Source organism: Balaenoptera borealis (assembly GCF_965194805.1).
Source record: "Balaenoptera borealis genome assembly, chromosome: 13".
Lineage (NCBI taxonomy): Eukaryota > Metazoa > Chordata > Mammalia > Artiodactyla > Balaenopteridae > Balaenoptera > Balaenoptera borealis.
Window position 1 is genome coordinate 24,060,498 of NC_138870.1, and position 26,288 is coordinate 24,086,785.

Below are 26,288 nucleotides of genomic sequence, written 5' to 3' on the forward strand. Positions count from 1 at the left end.
GTAGATTGCTGTGGGTAGTATAGTCATTTTCACAGCGTTGATTCTTCCAATCCAAGAACATGGTATATCTCTCCATCTGTTTGTATCATCTTTAATTTCTTTCATCAGTGTCTTATAGTTTTCTGAATACAGGCCTTTTGTCTCCCTAGGTAGGTTTATTCCTAGGTATTTTATTCTTTTTGTTGCAATGGTAAATGGCAGTGTTTCCTTAATTTCTCTTTCAGATTTTTCATCATTACTGTATAGGAATTCAAGAGATTTCTGTGCATTAATTTTGTATCCTGCTACTTTACCAAATTCATTGATTAGCTCTAGTAGTTTTCTGGTAGCATCTTTAGGATTCTCTATGTATAGTATCATGTCATCTGCAAACAGTGACAGTTTTACTTCTTTTCCAATTTGGATTCCTTTTATTTCCTTTTCTTCTCTGATTGCTGTGGCTAAAACTTCCAAAACTATGTTGAATAATAGTGGTGAGAGTGGGCAACCTTGTCTTATTCCTGATCTTAGTGGAAATGGTTTCATTTTTTCACCATTGAGAACGGTGTTGGCTGTGGGTTTGCCTTATATGGCCTTTATTATGTTGAGGTAAGTTCCCTCTATGACTTTATCATAAATATGTGTTTTTATCATAAATATGTGTTGAATTTCGTCGAAAGCTTTTTCTGCATCTATTCAGATGATCATATGGTTTTTCTCCTTCAGTTTGTTAGTATGGTTTATCACATTGATTGATTTGCATATATTGAAGAATCCTTGCATTCCTGGGATAAACCCCACTTGACCGTGATGTATGATCCTTTTAATGTGCTGTTGGATTCTGTTTGCTAGTATTTTGTTGAGAATTTTTGCATCTACGTTCATCAGTGATATTTGCCTGTAGTTTTCCTTTTTTTGTGACATCTTTGTCTGGTTTTGGTATCAGGGTGATGGTGGCCTCATAGAATGAGTTTGGGAGTGTTCCTCCCTCTGCTATATTTTGGAAGAGTTTGAGAAGGATAGGTGTTATCTCTTCTCTAACTGTTGGATAGAATTCGCCTATGAAGCCATCTGGTCCTGGGCTTTTGTTTGTTGGAAGATTTTTAATCACACTTTCAGTTTCAGTGCTTGTGATTGGTCTGTTTATATTTTCTATTTCTTCCTGGTTCAGTCTCGGAAAGTTGTGCTTTTCTAAAAATTATCAGTTTCTTCCAGGTTGTCCATTTTATTGGTATAGAGTTGCTTGTAGTCGTCTCTTAGGATGCTTTGTATTTCTGTGGTGTCTGTTGTAACTTCTCCTTTTTCATTTCTAATTTTATTGATTTGAGTCCTCTCCCTCTTTTTCTTGATGAGTCTGGCTAATGTTTTATCAGTTTAGTTTATCTTCTCAAGGAACCTGCTTTTAGTTTTATTGATCTTTGATATTGTTTTCTTTGTTTCTATTTCATTTATTTCTCGTCTGATCTTTATGATGTCTTTCTTTCTACTAACTTTGGGTTTTGTTTGTTCTTCTTTCTCTAGTTCCTTTAGGTGTAAGGTTAGATTGTTTATTTGAGATTTTTCTTGTTTCTTGAGGTAGGCTTGTATCGCTATAAACTTCCCTCTTAGAACTGCTTTTGTTGCATCCCATAGGTTTTGAATCATCATGTTTTCATTGTCATTTGTCTCTAGGTATTATTTGATTTCCTCTTTGATTTCTTCAGTGATCTCCTGGTTATTTAGTAATGTATTGTTTAGTCTCTATGTGTTTGTGTTTTTTTATGTTTTTTTCCCTGTAATTCGTTTCTAATCTCATAGCGTTGTGGTCAGAAAAGATGCTTGATATGATTTCAATTTTCTTAAATTTACTGAGGCTTGATTTGTGACCCAAGATGTGATCTATCCTGTAGAATGTTCCTTGTGCGCTTGAGAAGAAAGTGTAATCTGCTGTTTTTGGATGGAATGTCCTATAAATATCAATGAACTCTATCTGGTCTATTATGTCATTTAAAGCTTCTGTTTCCTTACTAATTTTCTGTTTGGATGATCTGTCCATTGGTGTAAGTGAGTTGTTAAAGTCCCCCATAATTATTGTGTTACTGTTGATTTCCTCTTTGATAGTGTTAGCAGTTGCCTTATGTATTGAGGTGCTCCTATGTTGGGTGCATATATATTTGTAATTGTTATATCTTCTTCTTGGATTGATCCCTTGATCATTATGTAGTGTCCTTCCTTGTCTCTTGTAACATTCTTTATTTAAAGTCTATTTTATCTGATATGAGTGTTGCTACTCCAACTTTCTTTTGATTTCCATTTGCATGGAATATCTTTTTCCATCCCCTCACTTTCAGTCTGTATGTGTCCCTAGGTCTGAAGTGGGTCTCTTGTAGACAGCATATATATGGGTCTTGTTTTTGTATCCATTCAGCCAGGCTGTGTCTTTTGGTTGGAGCATTTAATCCATTCACGTTTAAGGTAATTATCGATATGTATCTTCCTGTTACCATTTTCTTAATTGTTATGGGTTTGTTTTTGTAGGTCCTTTTCTTCTCTGTGTTTCCCACTTAGAGAAGTTCCTTTAGCATTTGTTGTAGAGCTGGTTTGGTGGTGCTGAATTCTCTCAGCTTTTGCTTGTCTGTAAAGCTTTTGATTTCTCCACTGAATCTGAATGAGATCCTTGCCAGGTAGAGTAATCTTGGTTGTAGATTCTTCCCTTTCATCACTTTAAATATATCATGCCACTCCCTTCTGGCCTGTAGAATTTCTGCTGAGAAATCAGCTGTTAACCTTATGGGAGTTCCCTTGTATGTTATTTGTTGTTTTCCCTTGTTGCTTTCAATAATTTTTCTTTGTCTTTAATTTTTCCAATTTGATTATTGTGTGTCTCTGTGTGTTTCTCCTTGGATTTATCTTTCCTGGGATTCTCTGCACTTCCTGGAATTGGGTGGCTATTTCCTTTCCCATGTTAGGGAAGTTTTCGACTCTAATCTCTTCAAATATTTTCTCAGGTCCTTTCCCTATCTCTTCTCCTTCTGTGACCCCTATAATGCAAATGTTGTTGCATTTAATGTTGTCCCAGAGGTCTCTTAGGCTGTCTTCATTTCTTTTTATTCTTTTTTCTTTATTCTGTTCTGCAGCAGAGAATTCCACCATTCTGTCTTCCAGGTCACGTATCCGTTCTTCTGCCTCAGTTATTCTGCTATTGATTCCTTCTAGTGTATTTTACATTTCAGTTATTGTATTGTTCATCCCTTTTTGTTTGTTCTTTAATTCTTCTAGGTGTTTGTTCTTTAATTCTTCTAGGTCTTTGTTAAACATTTCTTGCATCTTCTCGATCTTTGCCTCCATTCTTTTTCTGAGGTCCTGGAACATCTTCACTATCATTATTCTGAATTCTTTTTCTGGAAGGTTGCCTATCTCCACTTCAGTTAGTTGTTTTTCTTGGATTTTAACTTGTTCCTTCATCTGGTACATAGCCCTCTGTCTTTTCATCTTGTCTATCTTTCTGTGAATGTGGTTTTTGTTCCACAGGCTGCAGGATTGTAGTCCTTCTTGCTTCTGCTGCCTGCCCTCTGGTGGATGAGGCTGTCTCCCCTACTATTATTATGTTACCATCGATTTCTCCTTTTGTGGCTGTTAGCATTTGCCTTATGTATTGAGGTGCTCCTCTGTTGGGTGCATAAATATTTACAATTGTTATATCTTCTTCTTGGGTTGATCCCTTGATCATTATGTAGTGTCCTTCTTTGTCTCTTGTAATAGTCTTTATTTTAAAGTCTATTTTGTCTGATATGAGAATTGCTAATCCAGCTTTCTTTTGATTTCCATTTGAATGATATATCTTTTTCCATCCCCTCACTTTCAGTCTGTATGTGTCCCTAGGTCTGAAGTGGGTCTCTTGTAGACAGCATATATATGGGTCTTGTTTTTGTATCCATTCAGCCAGGCTGTGTCTTTTGGTTGGAGCATTTAATCCATTTACATTTAAGGTAATTATCAATATGTATGTTCCTATTACCATTTTCTTAATTGTTTTGGGTTTATTATTGTATGTCTTTTCCTTCTCTTGTGTTTCCTGCCTAGAGAAGATCCTTTAGCATTTGTTGTAAAGCTGGTTTGGTGGTGCTGAATTCTCTTAGCTTTTGCTTGTCTGTAAGGATTTTAATTTCTCTGTCAAATGTGAATGAGATCCTTGCTGGGTAGAGTAATCTTGGTTGTAGCTTTTTCCCTTTCATCACTTTAAATATGTCCTGCCACTCCCTTCTGACTTGCAGAGTTTCTGCTGAAAGGTCAGCTGTTAACCTTATGGAGATTCCCTTGTATGTTATTTGTTGCTTTTCCCTTGCTGCTTTTAATATATTTTTCTTTATATTTAATTTTTGATAGTTTGATTAATATGTGTCTTGTTATGTTTCTTCTTGGATTTATCGTGTATGGGACTCTCTGTGCTTCCTGGACTTGACTGATTATTTCCTTTCCCATATTAGGGAAGTTTTCAACTATAATCTCTTCAAATATTTTCTCAGAACCTTTCTTTTTTTTCTTCTTCCTCTGGGACCCCTATAATTCGAATGTTGGTGCATTTAATGTTGTCCCAGAGGTCTCTGAGATTGTCTTCAATTCTTTTCATTCTTTTTTCTTTATTCTGCTCTGCAGTAGTTATTTCCACTATTTTATGTTCCAGGTCACTTATCTGTTCTTCTACTTCAGTTATTCTGCTATTGATTCCTTCTACAGAATTTTTCATTTCATTTATTGTGTTGTTCACCATTGTTTGTTTGCTCTTTAGTTTTTCTAGGTCCTTGCTAAACATTTCTTGTATTTTCTCCATTCTATTTCCAAGATTTTGGATATCTTTACTATCATTACTCTGAATTCTTTTTCAGGTAGACTGCCTATTTCCTCATCATTTGTTTGGTCTGGTGGGTTTTTACTTTGCTCCTTCATCTGCTGAGTATTTCTCTGTCGTCTCATGTTGCTTAACTTACTGTGTTTGGGGTCTCCCTTTCTCAGGCTTCATGTTCGTATTTCCCGTTGTTTTTGATGTCTGCCCCCAGTGGGTAAGGTTGGTTCAGTGGGTTGTGTAGGCTTCCTGGTGGAGGGGACTGGTTCCTGTGTTCTGGTGGATGAGGCTGGATCTTGTCTTTCTGCTGGGCAGGACTGCATCCGGTGGTGTGTTTTGGGGTGTCTGTGAACTTATGATTTTAGGCAGTGTCTCTGCTAATGGGTGGGGTTGTGTTCCTGTCTTGCTAGTTGTTTGGCATGGGGTGTCCAGCACTGGAGCCTGCTGGTCATTGAGTGGGGCTGGATCTTAGCATTGAGAAGGAGATCTCTGGGAGAGCTCTCACTGCTTGATATTACATGGGGCCAAGAGGCCTCTGGTGGTCCAATGTCCTGAACTTGGCTCTCCCACCTCAGAGGCTCAGGCCTGACACCCGGCCAGAGCATTGAAACCCTGTCAGCCACACGGCTCAGAAGAAAAGGGAGAAAAAAAAGAAACAAGAAAAAAATAAAATAAAGGTATTAAAATAAAAAATAAAAAAATATTATTATAATTTAAATAAGTAATAAAAAGAAAAAAATAAAGAAGAGAGCAACCAAACCAATAACAAATCCACCAATGATAACAAGTTCTAAAAACTATACTAAGATAAATATAAAAATCAGAAACTAATCTGTCACATACAGCAAACCCCAAGTCTACAGTTGCTCCCAAAGTCCGTGGCCTCAATATTGGGAAGATTCATTGTCTATTCATGTATTCCACAGATGCAGGGTACATCAAGTTGATTGTGGAGATTTAATCTGCTGCTCCTGAGGCTGCACAGAGAAATTTCCCTGATAGCTGTGGCTCGCGTCCGTCTATGGAGCTCGTTTAGGCGGTGCTCTGAATCCCCTCTTCTCACACACCCCGGAACAATGGTCTCTTGCCTCTTAGGCAGGTCCAGACTTTTTCCCGGACTCCCTTCCAGCTAGCTGTGGTGCACTAGCCCCCTTCATGCTGTGTTCATGCAACCAACCCCAGTTCTCTCCCTGGGATCTGACCTCCAAAGCCAGAGCCTCAGCTCCTAGCCCCCACCCGTTCCGGCAGGTGAGCAGACAAGCCTCTCAGGCTGGTGAGTGCTGGTCGGCACTGATCCTCTGTGCAGGAATCTCTCCCCTTTGCCCTCCGCACCCCTGTTGCTGCGCTCTCCTCCGTGGCTCCGAAGCTTTCCCCCAGCCACCCCCTGTCTCCGCCAGTGAAGGGGCTTCCTAGTGTGTGGAAACTTTTCCTCCTTCACAGCTCCCTCCCAGAGGTTCAGGTCCTGTCCCTATTCTTTTGTCTCTGTTTTTCCTTTTGCCCTACCCAGCTACGTGAGGAGTTTCTTTCCTTTTGGGAAGTCTGAGGTCTTCTGCCAGCATTCAGTAGATGTTCTGTAGGAACTGTTCCACATGTAGATGTATTTTTGATGTATTTGTGGGGAGGAAGGTGATCTCCACATCTTACTCCTCTGCCATCTTGAAGGTCCTCCCCCTCACTCATAATTTAAAACTTTATTTTTTGAGCATGCTCCATGTACCAGACACTGCTCTAGGCTCAGGGAATTCACAGACGAATAGTCTCTGCCCTCATGGAGCTTACCTTCTGGTGAATGTTGTCTGATGTGTTGTCTTCCTTTTTACCTGTGAATATAACCAGCCGGCAGCCTCTGTTGTCCGTCTGCAACCTTCCAACTTCCTCAGAGGAAGCCCTTCATTAAAACTGAATGATTATCATCTGGCTTTCATCTCTTTCCACAACTTTTCAACCTCCCCCCACTGACTCTATGCTATCCCAATGTGTACATTGCCTCTTGTTTTCCATTCTTCAAATACCCTAAAAAAGAAAAGAAAATAGAAGGCGAACAAACAAACAAACAAACACAAAAAGCCCATAAAACAGATGTTTGGTAATGTTGTTATCTATCCTACCTCTTTAGGAACAGAAGCAGTTTAAAAACAGGAGCTGGGCCTATTTTCAAGTAGACCTACCTGAGTTCATTCATTCACTCACTCATTCACTCATTCACTCATCCAGTAAGCATTTAAAATTATGTGTTTGTAGACATGTCTAAACTGTAGAAAAATACAAGGAGAAAATACCACTCACTCACATTCCCACCACTCAGAATTAACCACAGTTAACATCTTGGCGTAATTGCTTCCAGGGTTGTGAGTATTTAACATGGAGTATAAGAACAAACCTAAACCTCATAGTAAATGCTCACCCTGTTCTGCAGCGCTTCACTCAATAACAGTACCCTTTAGGTACTTAATTATATTCATTTACTAAGAAGCAGAAGGAATGGTTTTCATGGAGGTTTCTAAACATGTTTCTCGAGATGCAGTGGAATGACTTGCTGTAGCTCTTATTGCAAAGTCCTCACAGTCCTCGTCCCACTTCAGGGTCCTCACCGCACTACCACAAAGCTTGTCTGTGTACATACAAGCATCACCGGCAATGGCTCTTCTGTTATCTACAAAATATTTGGGTGTGGGTTTGGCGATTGGACTCTACTGAACTCAAAGGCGCTTGTGAACACAGACTTAACCGCAAATGATCAAACGTACACACACACACACACACACACACACACACACACACACTCTGTCTCTGCAACACACACAGATACACACACACACACACACACACTCCATTGGCTAAAATAATTACAAAATGTTTAAAATAAATCATCTTTGACAGTGATTGCCCCTGGGGGAGGGGTAGCAAGTTACACTGGGAACTGCCCCAATTTCTTCTGCAGTCATGTATCCACTGGCTGGGAGGAATTTCCCAGCAAGCCTCTCCCACCCATTTGATTCCCTGGCAGCCTTTTTTCAGGGATTGAGTGTGTCTGAGTTCAGTCCCGATAAGTGACACAGAGGGAAAGGATTTCAGCGCTAGGAAAGGGATATTTTTCTGTCTGGCTTGGGGTGGTGGTGGGTGCTAAGAAGAGCAGATGAGCTCCAGGTGCAGCCTGCTTCACTCCTGCCTTTCCTTCTCTCCTCAGCCCTGACCTAAGGATGAGACCAGACATGTTTGGTCGGCCCTTCCCCCTGGCCGAGCGGGAGAGGCGCTGGTGGAGCTGATGGGCTGACGGCAGTGGGAATCCTGATCTCAAGCCCTCATTTGACTGCAGGCCAAGCGTTTCAAACAGCAGGCCTTTCATAGCCGGGAAAACCCCTGCTAGACCTGCTGGACACGCCACACAACCACATACAGCTCAGCTCATGTCAACAGAACTGATAACCAAATGGGGCTCCTTGGCGTCCCGTCCCCGGCAGCCTTGCCAACCCGCTACCCTCCGGGTCCCAATTAACACGCGGCTGCACTAGAACCAGGAGGCGGGAGCTGAGGGTTTGTTTACCACATAGTTAACAGGCAAACACAACTTAATCACAAGGAAAACAGCTTTTATGAGAATCATCTTGAAGTCCTTCAACGGTCCTAGTAAACCATCCAGGAAGCCAAAACCTAGAGTTCCCTCCGATGTCGTTACTGTTGGAGGGGAGGCCAGTATGGTCTTGCTTTTTGACCATTTACAGCCGCCAGGCTAAGCGATGTCTCTCCCCGTTCTGAAGACCTCTCTGGGTCATCACCCTACATGATCCTGTGATCGGCTGCACTTTGGAAAGAAATGGACTTTGGAAAGAGATACGAGGTCGGGAAAAAAAAAATCTGTCTTTTAATCTAAACCCCCCGAACACCAGGCAATTTTCACACACTCTCTCCATCTTCATTCCATCACTGGGTAGAGGACCCCTGCGTTACCTCCTTTTACAGAGAAAACCAAGGCTCTCGAGGTAAGTCACTTCTGAAGGTTACACAGTTTAAGTACAAAACTGGGATTTGAACCCAGGTCTGGTGGCCTCCAAACCCCATTCCCTTCCACTCTACCTTACCTTCTATCAGAAGATCTGGATTCTAGCTTTGGACCCGGTAGTTATTAGTCACCGGATGCTACGCAAATCTCTCAACAGTGTAGTATCAATTTCTTTATCAGTAAATTTTATTTTTACAGAATCAGATTTGATAATGTAAACTTGTAAAGCATTATGTCAAGTCCAGGAGTATTACTAACATTAAAGAAAGGAGCACACCAGGGCTGGGCAGTGGCCTCTCAGAGTCACAATTTATTACTGCAAGGCTTGTTGGTTAAAAATGAAAAGCGGTGTCATGGGGGTATAATGTACAGCATAGGGAATATAGTCAATAATATTGTAATAACTTTGTTGGTGACAGATGGTAACTAGACTTATTGTGGTGATCATTTCATAATGTACAGAAATATTGAATCACTATGTCATATACCTGAAATTAGCATACTATATGTCCATTATAATTCAATAAAAATAAAGAATAGTTGTTTTATTTGAAATTCTGATTTTTTTTAAATTAGTAAGCATTTCATTAAACATTAAGAACAATGTTTTAAGACATAGACTACTTATGAATGGAAATAATGTCTGGAACTCAAACTTAAAGGTTCAAAAGAATCAGTCACAGTGGTGAGGTGGGGAGGGTTTGCAGACATTCTTAGTTACTCACCAAGCATACTCTTTCCCTCTTTCTCTTTCCAAATAGGAACTAAATTTTGCTCATTTATTCTCTCATCTGTATACTGACCCCATCTTTAGGTCCAGATGCAAAGGTAATGTGAGGAGAGGTTTGCTGAGGCTTCTAGGAAAGTTCTTCTGGGAGAATTGGAATTTCAGCCCAGGTTGGAAGAATTCATCATCTCCTAAACTGTGTGATCTATACCTACTGAAGTTTTGTACAAAGGTTTAAATCATCTTCCCACGTGAATAATTTTTTCTCTTTTTCATGTATATGAGAAAAATTGTATTAATAATGTCATTTATTTAAGCTAATTTTTAACATTGTCAACACATGAGAATACCAAGAAGAAGTCATGGTCTGGCAATTCGATTTTCTCATCTTAGTGCGACGGTAACATGCATAACCCCAAAGTTGAATAACCCTACAGTACTGAGGATCTATACGATTCAGGGAAAAATGGTGGTGCTAGAGATTATTACTTCAGTTCTAAAATGAGAGAGGGTTGGAAGACTTGGGGAAGGAGAAGGAAAGTCTTAATTGGAATCTTGAAGGATAATTAGATTTGTATAGGTGAAGAGGCAAGGAAGGTCTTTTCAGAATGGGGAAAAGAAACAGCTTAGGAAATAGGAACAAGGATAGAGATAGGAACAAGGAAGGCATTTCTGGAGAAGAGAGTTGACTTTTCATTTTGGAATATTGGTTAGGTAGGGCCTTGAATACTATATTAAGGAATGTGGATTTTAATCTCTGACATTGGGGAGCCATTGAACGTTTCTGAGTGGGGAATTACATGATGAAACTATTGTTTTAGGGAAAATATTCTGAGGATATTTGGATTTAATAGTCCCCCTAAGTATATCAGTGCTATGGACTGTGATTAATTACCTACATAATAATTCCTTTTAGTTTGGGGGTAATTTTTTTCCAGGTCACTTGGGCTTTTGGAGCTGTGTTAATACACTGCATGCTGGCTAATTCTAGTGCTCATTTGCTCGTTTCAGTTTCTTACTTTCTCTTGTTTTATTTGTCTCTTCTTCTGTCCATCTCTATAGCACGCCAACCTAATAACCTACCCACACACATGTCTCCCATGCCCTTATCTTCTCAGCGCCCATCGAACAGACTTGCTTCTTTCTGTTACCATTCATACCCTCCATCCTTGATTCCTCATTTTCCTGGTCAGTTCTTTTTTAAAAAGCTTATAAGAAAACCCTGGAATAAATTTACCTTTTTGATATTTCATTTACTGAACACCTACTGTGTGCCAGGTACTGTGGTAGCTTCCGGGAACACCAAGTTAAAGATATGGTACCTATCCTTTACTGTCAGTCTAGTGGAGAAGATGAACATCTATGTTATTAAAGTACAATATGATGAGAACTCCATTTAGCAGTATGAAGAAGAAGTATGAATACTTCACCATGTTGATCCAAAGAGGCCAGATCCTTGCTGTCTATTCTTCCAAGGAACAGGAATGTTGTCTAGGTTTAGCCAGTCAGATGCCTCTTCTCAGGACTTGGGATCTTGATCTAGTGAAGCAAGGAAACTAGGAAGGAAGGAATTCATTCTGGGCAGGATTATTGCAGTGGTAAGAACGTCAGTGGCAGCATCCAGTGGCCAGTGCTGGGGTGGCTGCTATACCACTATCTTCACTATCAGACTGGTCTTGTTGGGTAATTTTGGCTAATTCTGGCTTTCTTGGTTCATGCTAAGTTACTGAATTTGTTCTCAAGACCCTCCAGCAATTCTGGGAGCAACCTCTTATCTCTGAATATATTTTATTTTTGGCTTTAATCACACTTGCTTTCTGTTGCTTACACTGAAGCACCCTGGCTAACATTGCAAAAAGACAGGCCACAAAGTGTCAGGGAAATTAGTGCAGGGGAATTTGGGTCTTGTTGGACTAAAAGCCGTGAAAAATACAGCAATATTTAAGGGATGGTAAACTTCAGCTCATGAAATACAACAAAGAAATAACTAAGTTATGGTTTATAGTAGTCTGTGATAAAGTGTGCATTGAAGGTCACTGCCACAGACCAGGATGAAGGGCATGAGAACTTCAACAGCCATGGGGTTAGAGGGCCCCTTGTATCCCTGAACAGTGACGAAAAGGACAATGTGAAGTTCAAGACCCTAAATTATTGGCTTTAATTCAGGGAGTTTCAGGGAATTTCTATAATTATATTAAAATAATTCAGGCCTAAAATTCAGGGAATTTCTAAGATCGTGCTAAAATAATTCATTATCTATTTCAGCTACAGAGCTGAGACTGCTACAGACTAAACAGAGTTTAATCTGGGCATTGCCAAATTACAACATCAGTTGAATTAGCAACTTTACCAGGTCTTTTATTTAATAATAAAGATGTGCTTTGGGAAAGAATGGCATCCAGAGGTCTGAAAGGAGAATTCAGGGTATGTTGAATATTTAACCTCAAGTAAATTCCATTTGCCTGTTGTGATAGATAGAATAATTCCAAAGTTGTCCGTATCCTAATCTCTGGAACATGTGAATATGTTACTTTACAGAGCAAAAAAGATTTTGCAGATGCGATTAAGGTTAAGGACCTTGAGATGAAGAGATGATTATGGATTATCCAGGTGGGTTCAATCAAATCACAGGAACCCTTAAAAGAGAAGAACCTTTCCCAGCTTGTGGTCAGAGGGAGACATGACCATGGAAGAAAGGTCAAAGAGAGATGGAACAGTGCTGACTTTGAAGATGGAGGAAGAGGACCACAAACTAAAGAATGTAGGCGGCCTCTAGAAACTGAAAAAAGCAAGAAAACAATTTTTTCCCCAGGGCTACTAGAAGAGAATGCAGCCCTGCTGACACCTTGATTTTACCTCAGTGAGACCCATGTCAAACTTCCCTCCTACAGAACTGTAAGATAATAAATTTGTGTTGGATTAAACCACTAAGTTTTTGATAATTTGTTACAGTGACAATAGAAAATATACCACGCAAACAAGTTCCTTGTCCATTTTCTGATAAGGCTGCATTTTATTTATTTTTATTTAAAAAAAAATTAAAAAATATATTTAATTAATTTATTTATTTTTGGCTGCGTCGGGTTTTAGTTGTGGCACACGGGCTCTTTGTTGTGCCGCGTGGGTTCTTAGTTGAGGTGCACGGGCTTCTCTCTAGTTGTGGCGTGCAGGCTCCAGAGTGCGTGGGCTCTGTAGTTTGTGGCACACGGGCTCTCTAGTTGAGGCACGTTGTCTCAGTAGTTGTGGCGTGTGGGCTTAGTTTCCCCACGGCACGTGGGATCTTAGTTCCCCGACCGGGGATCAAGCCTGTGTCTGCTGCATTGGAAGGAGGATTCTTAACCACTGGGCCACCAGGGAAGTGCCTAGGCTGGCTTTTTAGATCACATAACTCTTTCACATAAGGGATTAATGTGCAAAGAGAAACAGTTTATTCTTATGTTCCCCTCACCCACCATTCGTTTTCTTTAGATGTGTAAGCAAAGTTAGATCCCAACCAGGCAAAATATAAACTCACACTTGGGAGGAGAGTGTTACACACCCGTAAAGTAAGATTGAAACATTATATCAGCAAAAATCTGTAGAATATGCGTGGGCGTGGATTCTAAAGGGGTTAAACCAAGGAGAGAAGAGTATAATTTTAAATCGGCCTACAATTTTTAAGAGGATGCAGTTCCCAGAGAGTCAAAATTCAATTGGCCAGCTTGAACAGCTGGGTAAATTCTGACTGATTATTTACTTGGGTGACTAAATCTTGGACTCAGTGTCCTATTTTGGATAAAACGGAGATGTCATAAATTCCTTGGTATAATATAGGGGAAGGAATCCTAAGGTTTAGGAAGATAGGGAAAGTTGGAATGGATTTATCAAACGTGACTGATCTGTTAAAAGAGAGCCCAGAAGATGCTTCTTCTCCAAGGCCTTAGTTAATACGGCATTGTATTTACTTTGAAAGGTGCTTTAGTGAATGTTTTCCATAGGCCAGGAATGCTGGTGGGAGATTCTACATTTAAAATGAACTCCTGGGTTTCACTGAGAATGGGGGAACTCAAGATAGCAGAGGCTAAGTCAAAGCACTTACCACAGAGGACCTGGTCCCCAGAATGTTCCTTAGGATGGCTGATGATCCGATGGTCCCTATTCCTGAGATAGATGGGCTGCCCACTAATATTCTGCTTGATTTATACAACAGAAAAGAACTCCACATCTGATCAACAGAGATCTGACCTGCCCACCCTGGTAGAGACTATTCTGTCTCTCCCAATCCCAGTCCTGGGTCAATCCACAGACCAAGAGCTCCTGAATAAAGAGGAGACTGGTGCTCTTGAAGGCAGATATTAAAAAGAAAGAAAAAGGCATAGTGTGAATTTTCCCAACTATCTCTTTTTAAAGGACACTGTTGCCGTTTTCTAGGTAATTGTGAATCAGGGAAAGTGGTTATATCAAGGCTGTTTGAGATGATTGGACATTAGCTTTGAACTAGCACCAGTTTATGTGACTTATAACCTCACTGTGGTGCACAAGCCAGAGTGCAATCTTATAGGTCTCAGATGAACAGTGGAGCTGGGCCTGAATATGCCCAGTGTTAGGTCCAGCTGGACCCTGAATCACCTCCCAGATTTTGATTTTCCCAGATCATGAGTAAAGCATTAAAGTAGATATTCTTAACATCAGACAGTGTTCTCACCCTGGCTATTTTGATAGGAAAGACTAGATAAATAGTAAATCAAAAGTAAAATAGTGATAGTAAACAGTATATCAAAAGTAACAGGGAGAGAAGGCAGAACGGGATGACTTGTCTTATTCTGGAGCCCATCACCTACACAGCGCTTGGACACAACACCTTGTGGAGTTGAGTGATATTCCACAGGCTTTAATATATGTCCCGAGCCAACTGGGCCAGTCTTGGGGTTCAAAATATGAAAAGAGTGACAACTGAAACTCAGTGTGAGGGAACGTTCACTTTGGCTCACCACTATACTAGCCAACAAGCAATGGACTCAAAGGGTATGAATAAAATCAAGTACATGTGTAAATGGAGCATTTCCCCGAGGAAAGGGCCACACCAGCTCTCCAGGGTCAGCCATGCTACCATGAAAGAATTCCTTGATGCTCCATAGTTGCCACTGTCCATACTCTATTTCTTATAACCTCAGCAGGTCTTCTGCAGGCCTAACCATGGCATACCACACAGTAATCTACATCGTGAGCTGCTTATCCCATAGCCTGAAGACACACAGGTCAGAGCACTAAGAGATGGAATTGGTGTGGTGTTTTTCACTCTTATACCTAATGACCAACTTGAAAAATTTATTCATCTCCCCCCTTGAACCTGTCAGTTTTACTGGTTTAGTTTTGTCACACGAGGAAGGAATGCTTTCATCAGGTTGGGCAGGTTGAACACGGCATACTCCATGGACCATGCACTTCATAGTCTGACGCATCACTATTAGACTCAATACCAACATGACTTGGGGCTGTCTCTCTTTGCAGAGAGTCTGAATATATTTTTGTATATATACAAAAGAACAGTTGAATTATGTTAAGTAGAAACATTATTTTTGTTTCTGTTTTTTGTTTAAAAATGGAAAGAAAGGTCTATTTTCATCAACAGTTGTCATTTTTAGCAGCTGCCCAGCATATACATCTATTTTTTAAATTAAAAAAATTTTTTAAATTTTTTGGCTGTGTTGGGTCTTTGTTGCTGAGCGCGGGCTTTCTCTAGTTGCGGCAAGCGGGGGCTGCTCTTCCTTGCGGTGTGCGAGCTTCTAATTGTGGTGGCTTCTCTTGTTGCGGAGCACGGGCTCTAGGCGCGTGGCCTTCAGTAGTTTCAGCACGCAGGCTCAGTAGTTGTGGCACGTGGGCTTAGTTGCTCCGCGGCATGTGGGATCTTCCCGGACCAGGGCTCGAACCCATGTCCCCTGCATTGGCAGGCGGACTGTTAACCACTACACCACCAGGGAAGCCCCATATACATCTATTTTTTGTTTTCTCATGAAGCTTGATGGGGAGCTGAGTCTACCTCCCCTTTAAAGGTGGAGAAAGCCACCTATTTGTCCCTCCAGAAGTCAGGGCCCGGTAATGTGACCTCACATGGCAGCCAATCAGTCACACTCACTCACAGGGTATTGAACCTGGACCAAGTGATGCAAGTGAAAAAGGTGGCAGCGAGTTTATTCTGGAGGTAGCGGTGATGCAGCAACAAGCGGTTGGTGGAGGTGACAGTGCAGAGGAACCAGCAGCAGGGCCTCCTGCCCACAGTTGTCTTGGGCGCCAGCTACACTGTCTAGGATTTGCAGAAGAGGCAGCTGTTCTCCCTGGACTGGCTTGGTAGAATGGTTTTGGCTGTGCTTCTGGCTGCCTGGCTCCCCTTTTATCCCGCTTGCCTTCTAAGCTGGGTTCTCCAGCCTTCCCAGAGATACAGTGAGCTCCCCAATATTCTCTGAGTAAATTATGTTGCTTCTTAAATCATCTAGAGCTGGCTTATGTTACGTGTATTTAAGAACGTGTATTTTGACTGGAGTGCAGAGAAAACAGATGAAGCTGGAGAGGTAGATTAGAATCAGATTGCCAGGAGCTTTGAATGATTATTAAGAAGTTTGGGCTTTGTCCTGAAGGCAAAGAAAACTCAGTGAAAGATTTTAAAGAGAAATAAATGTAATCAGATGAGGGTTTTTAAATTATCTTTTTGATAGACTGGAGAGAGGGAGAAAATGAAGGTGGGGGGAGCAGTGAGGAGGATGTTGTAATAATTCAGGTGACAAATGCTGATGACACAGAAAAATCACAGTGGTAGAGGAGATGAAGAGAGTAGGATGGGTTAAAATATACTTGAAAGACTGTCCAGGAGTTGATGCCTTGATTTGTAGGGAACAAGAGGGTGAAGATTCAAGATGCCTTCAAAGTTTCTAACTGATGGCTAACTAGATGGCCAGTGGTGCCTTGGACTGAATTAGAAGGACAGGAAGAGAAATGGGTTTTGGGGAGAAGAGAATTTAAGGCATGTTGAGTTTGAGATGCTCTTTTCCAAGTGGAGATGCCCATTAAGCAGCTAGAAACCTGGAACAAGGATTCAGCTGAGAAGAACAGGCTGCAGAAGCAGATTTGGGAGTCACTGTTGTAGTGTTAGTTGAAGCCAAGTAAGTAAAAGAGATTCTCAAGGAGAGAGAAAAATATGAACTTTTTTAAAAAAAATTAATTAATTAATTAATTTATTTTGGGGGTGTGTTGGGTCTTCGTTTCCGTGCGAGGGCTTTCTCTAGTTTTGGTGAGCGGGGGCCACTCTTCACCGCGGTGCGCGGGCCTCTCACTATCGCGGCCTTTCTTGTTGCAGATCACAGGCTCCAGACGCGCAGGCTCAGTAGTTGTGGCTCACGGGCCCAGTTGCTCCGCGGCATGTGGGATCTTCCCAGACCAGGACTCGAACCTGTGTCCCTTGCATTGGCAGGCAGATTCTCAACCACTGCGCCACCAGGGAAGCCCTGAATTTTTAAATGAGTTTGAAGAGCCTGAATTGATAAGAACCACTTACTGGTTATGACTTTGTACGTGATGATGTAAGTGCCCACAGAGCCTTGTCACGACTTTTGTGGCAACCCTAGTTGCCTCTAGATGCCCATCCCCCCACCTCCGCTGGCACTCACTATTCCAGTATACGCCACCCGCAAGCACCGTGACCCTGCCTCCCAGTCCATAAAAAGGGAGCCCAGAAGTGGCAGGGCGTTACTGTCTCCGAGAGCAGCCCTCGCCATGAAGGATGAGCACTGGAAGATAAATATCCTAGATTCCTCACACCCGTATGGAATGACTGGGAGGCATATTCTAGCCCATGTCCTGGAGTTACCCAGCAGGGCTGACCCTCAGCTGCCCACAGGTGGTAAACGGCTTGATCATGCACTAACTATTGACTTTGGGCCCTTCCCTGGCGTCTTCCCATTCCCCACGGGTACTTCTTGGGATCACCTCCCAAATAAACTACTTGAACTCGAATCCCTGTCTCAGGATCTGCTTCTGGGAGAATCCAAACGAAGACCGCTTTCTGTTCTTCCTGGTCTTCTGAGTGTGAACCATTACGTTTGAAATGTATAAGCTGCTTCTTTCCTTCTTCATCTGCTGCCGTGTTTTCTGTCTCATCCTCTGCCACCTTCCTCCAGTGCTGCCTGTCTTTACTCTCTGAAAACAGACATGGATTATAAATGAACCTCCTTGACCCAGAAGACGCAAAGGGATAATAGACACCTGGATAGAAAGTCCCTTATCTATTCTAGGAATCAGATGCAATGATAATCATATTTTGTATTTACTGGAACCTTTCCTTCTAAGGAGTTCAAAGTGTTCCTCGTGTATACCCTGTGGGTAGGAGCAGGACTGGCTTCTAGCACAGCTGTGAATTATGTGAAGTGTAAATTATATGAAATTGGGCTTGAGAAACCATTCTACTTCCCCTTCCAGTGGCCTTTTCTCTGCTCCCTTCAACGCTGGCACCTGGCCCCTTCCTGCCTCCCCATTTCTGTTTTCACCTGTACCTCATTCCTCACCATGGTGACTTGCTCTTAACCATCGTTCAACCAATCTCAGCTTTAAGGGGTGGTTATTAATATTATTATTGTGGTGTTATTTTCCCCAGAAACATTTGCATTTTAATAGGACACATTTACAAATGGAAAAATCCAAAGAAATAAAATTGAATAGCAGGATCATAGGCAAATAAGAACTTTTGCTCAAGGATAGTATTAATCTATTTGGTAATCTATATGATCTCAAACTGACTGGTGGGTAAATTTTAAGAGGAAAAAACATGGGTTCATGGAGCTCCAGTCATTTCTGATTCAGAGACAGTTTAAAAAAAAAGAACCCAAAACAATGACGAGATTCCATGTAAAATTACCCAGAGTGAGTTAAACATGTATTTTATTAAGCTTTATTGAGTATTTCCTGTGTACCAGGCATTCATGGAAGCAGAGGGAGGAGAATGCACAAGAGCTCTCAAAATGGGCTCCAAAACTGGCCTGCAGAAAGGAGGTAGGGACCTCAGATCTGGTCAGAATCCAGAACATCTGCCTGAGTTCTAGAAAATACTTATTTCCAATTAGGAGGGTTTTAAAAGGCATCTCCTTTTCCCTAAGCCCCACACTCAGGAAGAACGAGTGTGATACTAGTAGAGCATAAAAAACCACTCCCTTCCACAACTTCTTTTCAAAAGTAATGGTGGTGAGAGGACAGAGCATCCTTCCCAAATATTCCTCCCTTAAAAAATGTGCTCCACCCAAGAAAGATATTGATTGAAAAATAGCACAAATACATTGTTCTCCTCTCCCCCTCGCAAATATGAAACGTCGACGTCAGCAAAAGAAAACGTTATGCCAGCAACTTAACAACACAAACAACCTCAAACCCAAGAGGAATTTCCCCGCCTAGGGAGGAGAGCTCCCTCTTTGCTGGGTATAGGCAGGCCTTCCTGTTAGAGATAACTGTTCAACGCTACCTCTCAAGACTGTGGCACAAATGCTTTGTTAGTCCAATGCCCCCTAATGTAGTCAGCTGAAAGTTTCTTTTCAAAGTGTTTAAATTAAGGCTGGAGGAGCAACCATCCTGCGTTGGGGCTTTCTATACCGCCAGGCCTTCCCTGACCGAATCGATTCAAACTCTGTGAAAAAAAATGTATGATTTTTTTCCCCGGTGACCATAACAACTATTTCCATAAAGAAGTCCAGATGTTTAATTTTTCCAAAAGAAATTCTAACAAAAACAAAATAAAAGTAACTGAGGAATGATCATTTTTCCATTGACTTCTTAACCCAAATGGGACTGGTTACGCCAGTCAAAACCACAGATTCACTTCCCCCAAGCCGTCATCCTTCGTCTTTCCTGCTCTGGGCCTCGGCACAGGTGTCTTCCCAGAATGCCTCTGGTCAGGCGCTTGCAGCCACTGTATTTAATTTCAAGAAACTGTTTTTCAAAGGCCAGCTGTGGACAGCGTAGGTTGTCCCACTTTCTCTCCAACACTCTGGGCCTAATGATCAGTAGAACATGGTTTCATCAGCTTGAGCTACATTTTCCTAAGTCAGTTAGGAAATCCCCTCATCTAATGGCCTGCAAAAACAAATACTGATTCAGAAAGAACCAGTTTTTGTAATAGGCCTTGACCCATCTGTATCTCCCATAGGCAAGAAGGGTTGGTTTGGGAAGAAGAGAATTAACTGGGTTAAGTGCCCAGAGTGGGAAGCAGTCATTTGAAATAGCATCAACTCAACTATAAAAGTCATGCTTTGGAGTTTTTCTTTCTCTCCCCAACAGTTTTGATGTCTGAGCCTAGAAGGAGTTTCTCCTCCTGAAGATTCTAAACCTTCTTATGATTTTTGTTAAGATCAATTTCTGTGGGAACAGTGAAGGATGCTGGCCTCTCTGTGAGCAGTAGAATACCTGGACACCTACCTGGACCCTCCTGCCATCCAGCACCATAAAAATAAGAGATGCCTGTGGGTGTCCCATAGCTTGTTTGGTTAATGCAATGGCTCATAACTAAAATGCCAGTTTAACCACCAGTTTGTTTTGCTGGTGTTTGGTTTATACATAAACATGAGTGGGAAGGGACCAACATTTTTTTTTTAAAGTATGCATTTTATTTTTATTGCTGCTGCTTTGTTTTTTGTTTCAAAGGGATGGCACGGACTCAGGGTACAACAGCTGTATTCAGCCCAGCTGGAAGGCCCCGGATTTTGAACTTCTATTTCTTAAAAAGGAGTTATGTGTTGAACATTCAAGTGCTGGTAACCATCTCTACTTTATTTGCCCTCCAGCTCCTTGTAGAAAAGAATCCAAGACCACCTGCAGCTCAGGTAGATCGAAAGGGTTGGGGCTGAGGAACCCGCAAAGGCGATTTAGACCAGGACATCTCATAGGGAGTCAGGCTGCTACCCTCCAGGCCCTTCTCACAAGCCCTTATTATTCAAGGGCACATTGAAGCTTTGTCTTTGTGTCGCTCCTGTCTTCTCCTTAGCTCATAGACTACATCCCTGAGGAATATAGTTTTGGTCCAGGCTGGCTCATTGTCTTAATATCCATCAGAGTTGAACATAGAGCAATCTGGGACTATAATTCACACGAAGTAGACACCCAACAAGTACTGACTGACTTACATACTGGATCCCAAAGTGATTTGAATGATGAATGGGTCTTCCCAGGGGAAAAAAACCCAACTCAATCTTTATGTTATTTCCCAAGGCCATTCAATATTTCTTAGACGATTAGACACACAGGTCCAACCCTGATCAAAATCTAATCTCCAAGGTAGACCTGGAACAAGATGGGTTTGGGGGGTATGAATTCTCTGCCTTGTTCTATGTTCACTTAAAATTTTTTAAATTATAAGTACTCTTTTGTCAAATTAAAATCTTGAGTGTAGTGACGGTGGCGATTCAGTGATAAAACATGGTTTATGAGGATAGATTTGAACCCAGATGAAATAATTTAGTAACATTTTAGAAGATTAATTTTTCCAAATGATCTCATCATTCTTCCTAGACAAGAGGGAATCAAGGTTCCTGTGGTCCAGGATGGGTTCCTACAGAGGATTCTGGCTGAGCCCAGAATATTTGTTGACCATAGTTTGTATACCTGGAGTCCAGGGGGTTAATCCAAGATGAAACATCTTAGACAGAAGACAAAGACAAAGCTGACTTTCCAAATGAGCTGTCCATTTGAAGGGCCTGAGAAGTCAGGGGGAAAATCTGTGTACACACTAATAATGAGATGAAAACCAGGGAGAGTAGGCTAGAACTAAAGTCCAAAAGAGAGAATAAGTGGCAAAGTTGAGAAATAGCCTGAATGGTGAGAAGGTAATGGCAGCAGTTTTTTATGTTTTTTTTTTTTTTTTTTTTTGTGGTTTGGGTGGGGTGTGGCCCGGGAGAGAGTCATTAAATGCCCTCACTTGGTGTGAATACTTCTTAAACTTGTTACTGGGAAAACAGATTGGAAAATCAATTAACTAAGAATTATGGGGAAATGGAAACAATGGGCAGGATCAAAAGAGCTGGGAAAATAAAAGAGACTATAGTAAGAAGGTGGCTCATCCCACTGGAATAAGGGCATCTCATAGTATGTGAGTGATTTTGCTGGAGTACAGTCAAGCGTCCAGAATAAGTAATTTCTATTCTCCTACCACTGTGGACAGGTGTAAGGCTTAATCCTGGGTTATTTGGAAGGCATAGCAGGATTAGCAGCAGGAAGGTAAATCATTGCCCAAGAGGTAAGAGACTTCAATTTTTATTTTATTTTTATTTTATTTTTCTCTAAATTACTAAGTAGGAACTCTATTCAAGATACTGGCCACACCAGGCAGAGACCTAAATACCACTTGATCTAATCTACAGTGACTGATGATGCCTTGAGAGCACGGCCCAGAAATGTGTTGCTACATGGTTGCTATGATGAGAAGTTTTTATACTTATAGTGTTTTATTTGTTCTTATATAAACAGCTTATTGATTTCAAATTATCCTATTCACCAGTACTTTTAATATGAATCTAATTCTCTGCCTTAAAAAATACATATTTTACCTTAATCTGTTTCCATATATAGATTTATTTAACTTTGAATGAAAATCTATTTATTTTTTTCTGGTTAGAAAAGAAATATAAAATCTCATTTAAAAAAATAACACAGAAGTGTATACATTTAAAAGTTTTCACTAATCACCACCACCCAAGATAACAATGGTTGCAGCTTAGATCAATAAATATCCATGGAGCATGTACTACTTGTCAGGCTCTGGGCTAAGGTGGGATGAAACAAGGACCAGGACACAGCTGCTGCCCTCATGATCTCACCATTCATAACTAGTTTTCAACTGGTGATTCATATGGGAGTTACTTAGAGTCTGTTTAAAAATGCAGATAGCTCTGTCCCCCTAGAACTACTGAGAAGAGTCCTTGATGAGTGCACCAAGTTAAAAATTACTCAGCTTTGGAGAACACTTTTCCTTTCTTATCAAATTTTACTTATGAGTGGTTTCTAGTACCCTAGAAAGTTTGCAAATCTTATACCTGAGGCTGTTAAAAAGGCTTGGAGTGACATTATTTTGCCTGTGCAAGTGGGAAGGAGTCAAAAATAGTAACATCATGATTCTCATGAGGTTGTAAAGTCTCCGTGTTTTATTGCTGACATATGGGGGCAGTGATCAGCCAGAGAGTTATGTATTGGAAGAAAAGTTTGTACAGATTATACCTGTACACATATTAAAGTGCTTAATAATTTTAATGAACTACTATGAATATTGTACCAATTCACTGGGTTATATAACGAACTCTAGTATGTTTAAAGACTAACTTATTCATCTTTACTGGGAAGTATTTACTTTTTTTTTGATTCCTATTGAATAGTGTACTTTTCAATAGTGTAAGGAATAGTCCTTACAGGAAATCAACTATGCACAGTATTATAGAACAGTTTGGAACATTTTACTCTGCTACTTTAGATTCTCATTCATTCAATTATTCACTCATTCAACAAACATCCTTTTGCATGAGTCATATCCCAGGTACTGTTCTAGATGCTGAAGAAACAGCGGCTTAAAAGACAGACATGCTTCCTGTCTCCCAGAGCTTACAGTCTAGCAGCAAACAGACAATGAAACAAGGTCTAACGGCAAACTATGATGAAAGGAAAAGGTACTATGAGACTATTTAGCAGGAGTCCCTGTCTGGTCTAGGATGGTGGGCAGAGAACATCTGTGAGGGAATGACTTTTAGGAGGTTATCAAGAGGACAAATATCCAGCGATCCCACTCCTGGGCATATATCCAGAGAAAAACTCTAATTCGAAAACATACATGCACCCCAATGTTTATAGCAGCACTATTCACAATAGCCAAGACATGGAAGCAACCTAAATGTCCATCAACAGAGGAATGGATAAAGAAGATGTGGTATATATATATACAATGGAATATTACTCAGCCATAAAAAAGAACAAAATAATGCCATTTACAGCAACATGGATGGACCTAGAGATTGTCATACTGAGTGAAGTAAGTCAGGCAGAGAAAGACAAATATCATATGATATCACTTATATGTGGAATCTAAAATAATGATACAAAGGAACTTATTTACAAAACAGAAACAGACTCAGAGACATACGAAACAAACTTGTGGTTACCAAAGGGGAAAGTAGGAAAGGGATAAATCAGGAGTTTAGGATTAAAATATACACACTACTATATTTATTGTAAAATAAGTAAATGACAAGGACCTACTGTATAGCACAGGGAATTATACTCAGTATCTGGTATATCTGAATCGCTTTGCTGTATACCTCAAACTAACATAACATTGTATAGCAACTATACTTCAATTAAAAAAAAGGACAAAGGGCACGGAGGGTGGGATACAGGAGACAGGGTGTTCCACTCAGAGAGGAAACAGCCTGCATGAGGGCTCAGAGGCAAGAGCAGTTTAAGGTGTGTTTGAGGAACAGAAACAAGTACAGAGGTTCAGTGGGCCTGGAGCACAGAGTGAGAAGAGGTAAAGAGGGGCCTCGTCCTGGAGGGCTCACTGGGCCATGTTAAAGATTTTTACTTTTATCTTAAAGGGAACAGGAAGCTATAAGAGCGTTTTTTTAACAGTAGAGTGACTCACTGATATTTATGTTTTTGAAGGATCTTTGACTGCAGGGTAGAAAACGGGCCAGAGGAGAGCCGAACTGGACACAGGAGACCAGTTAGACCGGTGTTGTTGCGGTCATTTAGATGAGAGACGCTACAGCCTGTGGGCCACACCCGACCCACCTGCCTGCTCATTTGCTTGCTTATTTCTATGGCTTGGTCTGCACTACGACAGTGGAGTTGAGTAGTTGCAGCAGAGATAGTTTGGCCCACAAAGCCTCAAGTGTTTACTATCTGGCCCTTTACAGAAAGAGTTTGAACACCCCTGGCCTACCCAAGGGTGGTGGCAGTGCAGAGGTTCTAGAGAAACGAGGACTCTTTAGCAGGTACACTCAACCTGCTAGGAAGGTGATGAGCCAATGGGTGTGGCTTGCACAGCAGGGTGGAAGAGAGGGTTGCTTTCTGTGTGGGTGTTGTGGGATTGGAATGGTGTGTCCGTGCATTCATCTGTGTGTGCACATGCTTGTGTGTATGTGTAAGTGTGTACAGGGCAGCTCCACCTTTATGAGGCAAGTTAGGTTCACAATGCACTTTTGCTGAAAAATGCCTTTAGTGAGCCCTGGGGTGTGACTCTAATGAAACCAAACACATGGAGGTCACGTTCAATATTTCTTCACAGCTTCAGAAAGTATAACGCTTACATTTGTTTTCCATATCTATGAAGTAAGGTGCATACAGGGAAGAGGGCTTTGATTCACTGTATATGAGCTCAGTCTGAATATCCGATCTGTCTAGCATACTTCCTATTTAATCCCAGAGGACTTGTTAGGGGAACGGGACATTTAAATAAAAGCAAAGCTCTGTTCCTCTATCTCCTCGGAAACCAACCGAGAGATGGTTTCCTGTACTGGGAAGAATCCCCCTCTCCAACTTGGTGATTTATGATTCTCTTAGTTGCATCTGTTTACTTTGCTTGCAGCCAATTCATGTTGGTTTTAAAGAAATATAAATGCAGCAAGAGAGGAAACATTGAAAAGACAGAGGAAGGAAGACATTGGGATATGGTAAGGGTGAGAAGAATTTAGGAAAACAGAAGCTCATCTGGATCTGAGGTGGGGGGAGTACGGGAGAGGGCTGCTCAAAATACAAAGACCAGAAAGGTGAAGAAGTAAAAGGAGAGGGAAATGGAGGGACAAGTAGTGCAAAATCTTGTTCAACCGGGCCTGAATCCAGTCCAAATGGACCCCTGATCTCATCCAAGGACTGTCCGGCCCCTTTACAGTTTGTAAGATGTGATGTAACCGCAGGCCAAAGTGGTGTGGCTGGAGGCCACGGACCTGGGGAACCGTCTTGCCAGTGGGCTGATGTGGGAAAACGGAGTGCCAAGCTGGCCAGACGCTGGTCTCTAATGCTCTGTAATGAAGGTTAAGTGACAGACGGATATCCACTTAACTGCTGATTCCATCTCTCCACACCCTGTTATCATGCTCCTGCTGCTTTGTAAAAGGCAAATGGTGCCAGAAAATATGTTTTAGGTTACTTGATTTTTTTTGGTTCTCTGTCATTAAAGCAACTTCCTTTTTTCCCTCTCGGTTGATGTCAAGGTAAAAGTTTGAGATGATGCCCTTCCGGAGCTGTCCGTCTAGTCATCCCCTCAGAGAGTTCAGATGGCCTGGGGGGGGGGGGGGAGACTGCCAACAGGGTGTTGACTCTGAAGACAAGGAGGCAATTTCCACCTAGAGAGCCTTCTGGAGCCCGAGTGGCTTTTGTGGACTGTGTGTGTGTGTGTGTGTGTGTGTGTGTGCGTGTGTGTGTGTTTGTGTGTGTGTGTGTCACACTGCAGAGGCACTGGGCTCCAGTGCCTTATCTGTATGATCGCTTGTCTCTCCTTGTGGGTGAGCTAGTGTTGCAGTGGTTCCAATCAGTTTGGCTTCTGTGTTTTTGCTTGTGGCAGCTCAGTAAATCCTCAGCCATGGGGGCTTGAGATTAGTTAGAGGGTTCCAAGAAATACAGGAAGCAATTGGTAACAAAGAGGCTAAAATGAGAGATAAGTCCCTTCTCGTGAACTTTCACTCATTTAGAATAAGAATCTCTCTTTCTGAAAAACAAAACAGAAAGCTCCCACTTTGGATTATTTATACTTATGACCATTAACAACTTTA

General features: G+C 41.3%; 1 long non-coding RNA gene across 1 annotated transcript; it reads left to right on the forward strand.

Moving 5' to 3' along the window:
- Nucleotides 1-3,616: 3,616 nt before the first annotated feature.
- On the forward strand, nt 3,617-16,760 carry LOC309609992. The gene is made up of 5 exons (XR_014233679.1): nt 3,617-6,049; nt 7,989-8,781; nt 9,563-9,779; nt 11,794-11,952; nt 12,067-16,760. It is a non-coding gene; the product is annotated as an uncharacterized lncRNA (long non-coding RNA).
- Nucleotides 16,761-26,288: the final 9,528 nt, after the last annotated feature.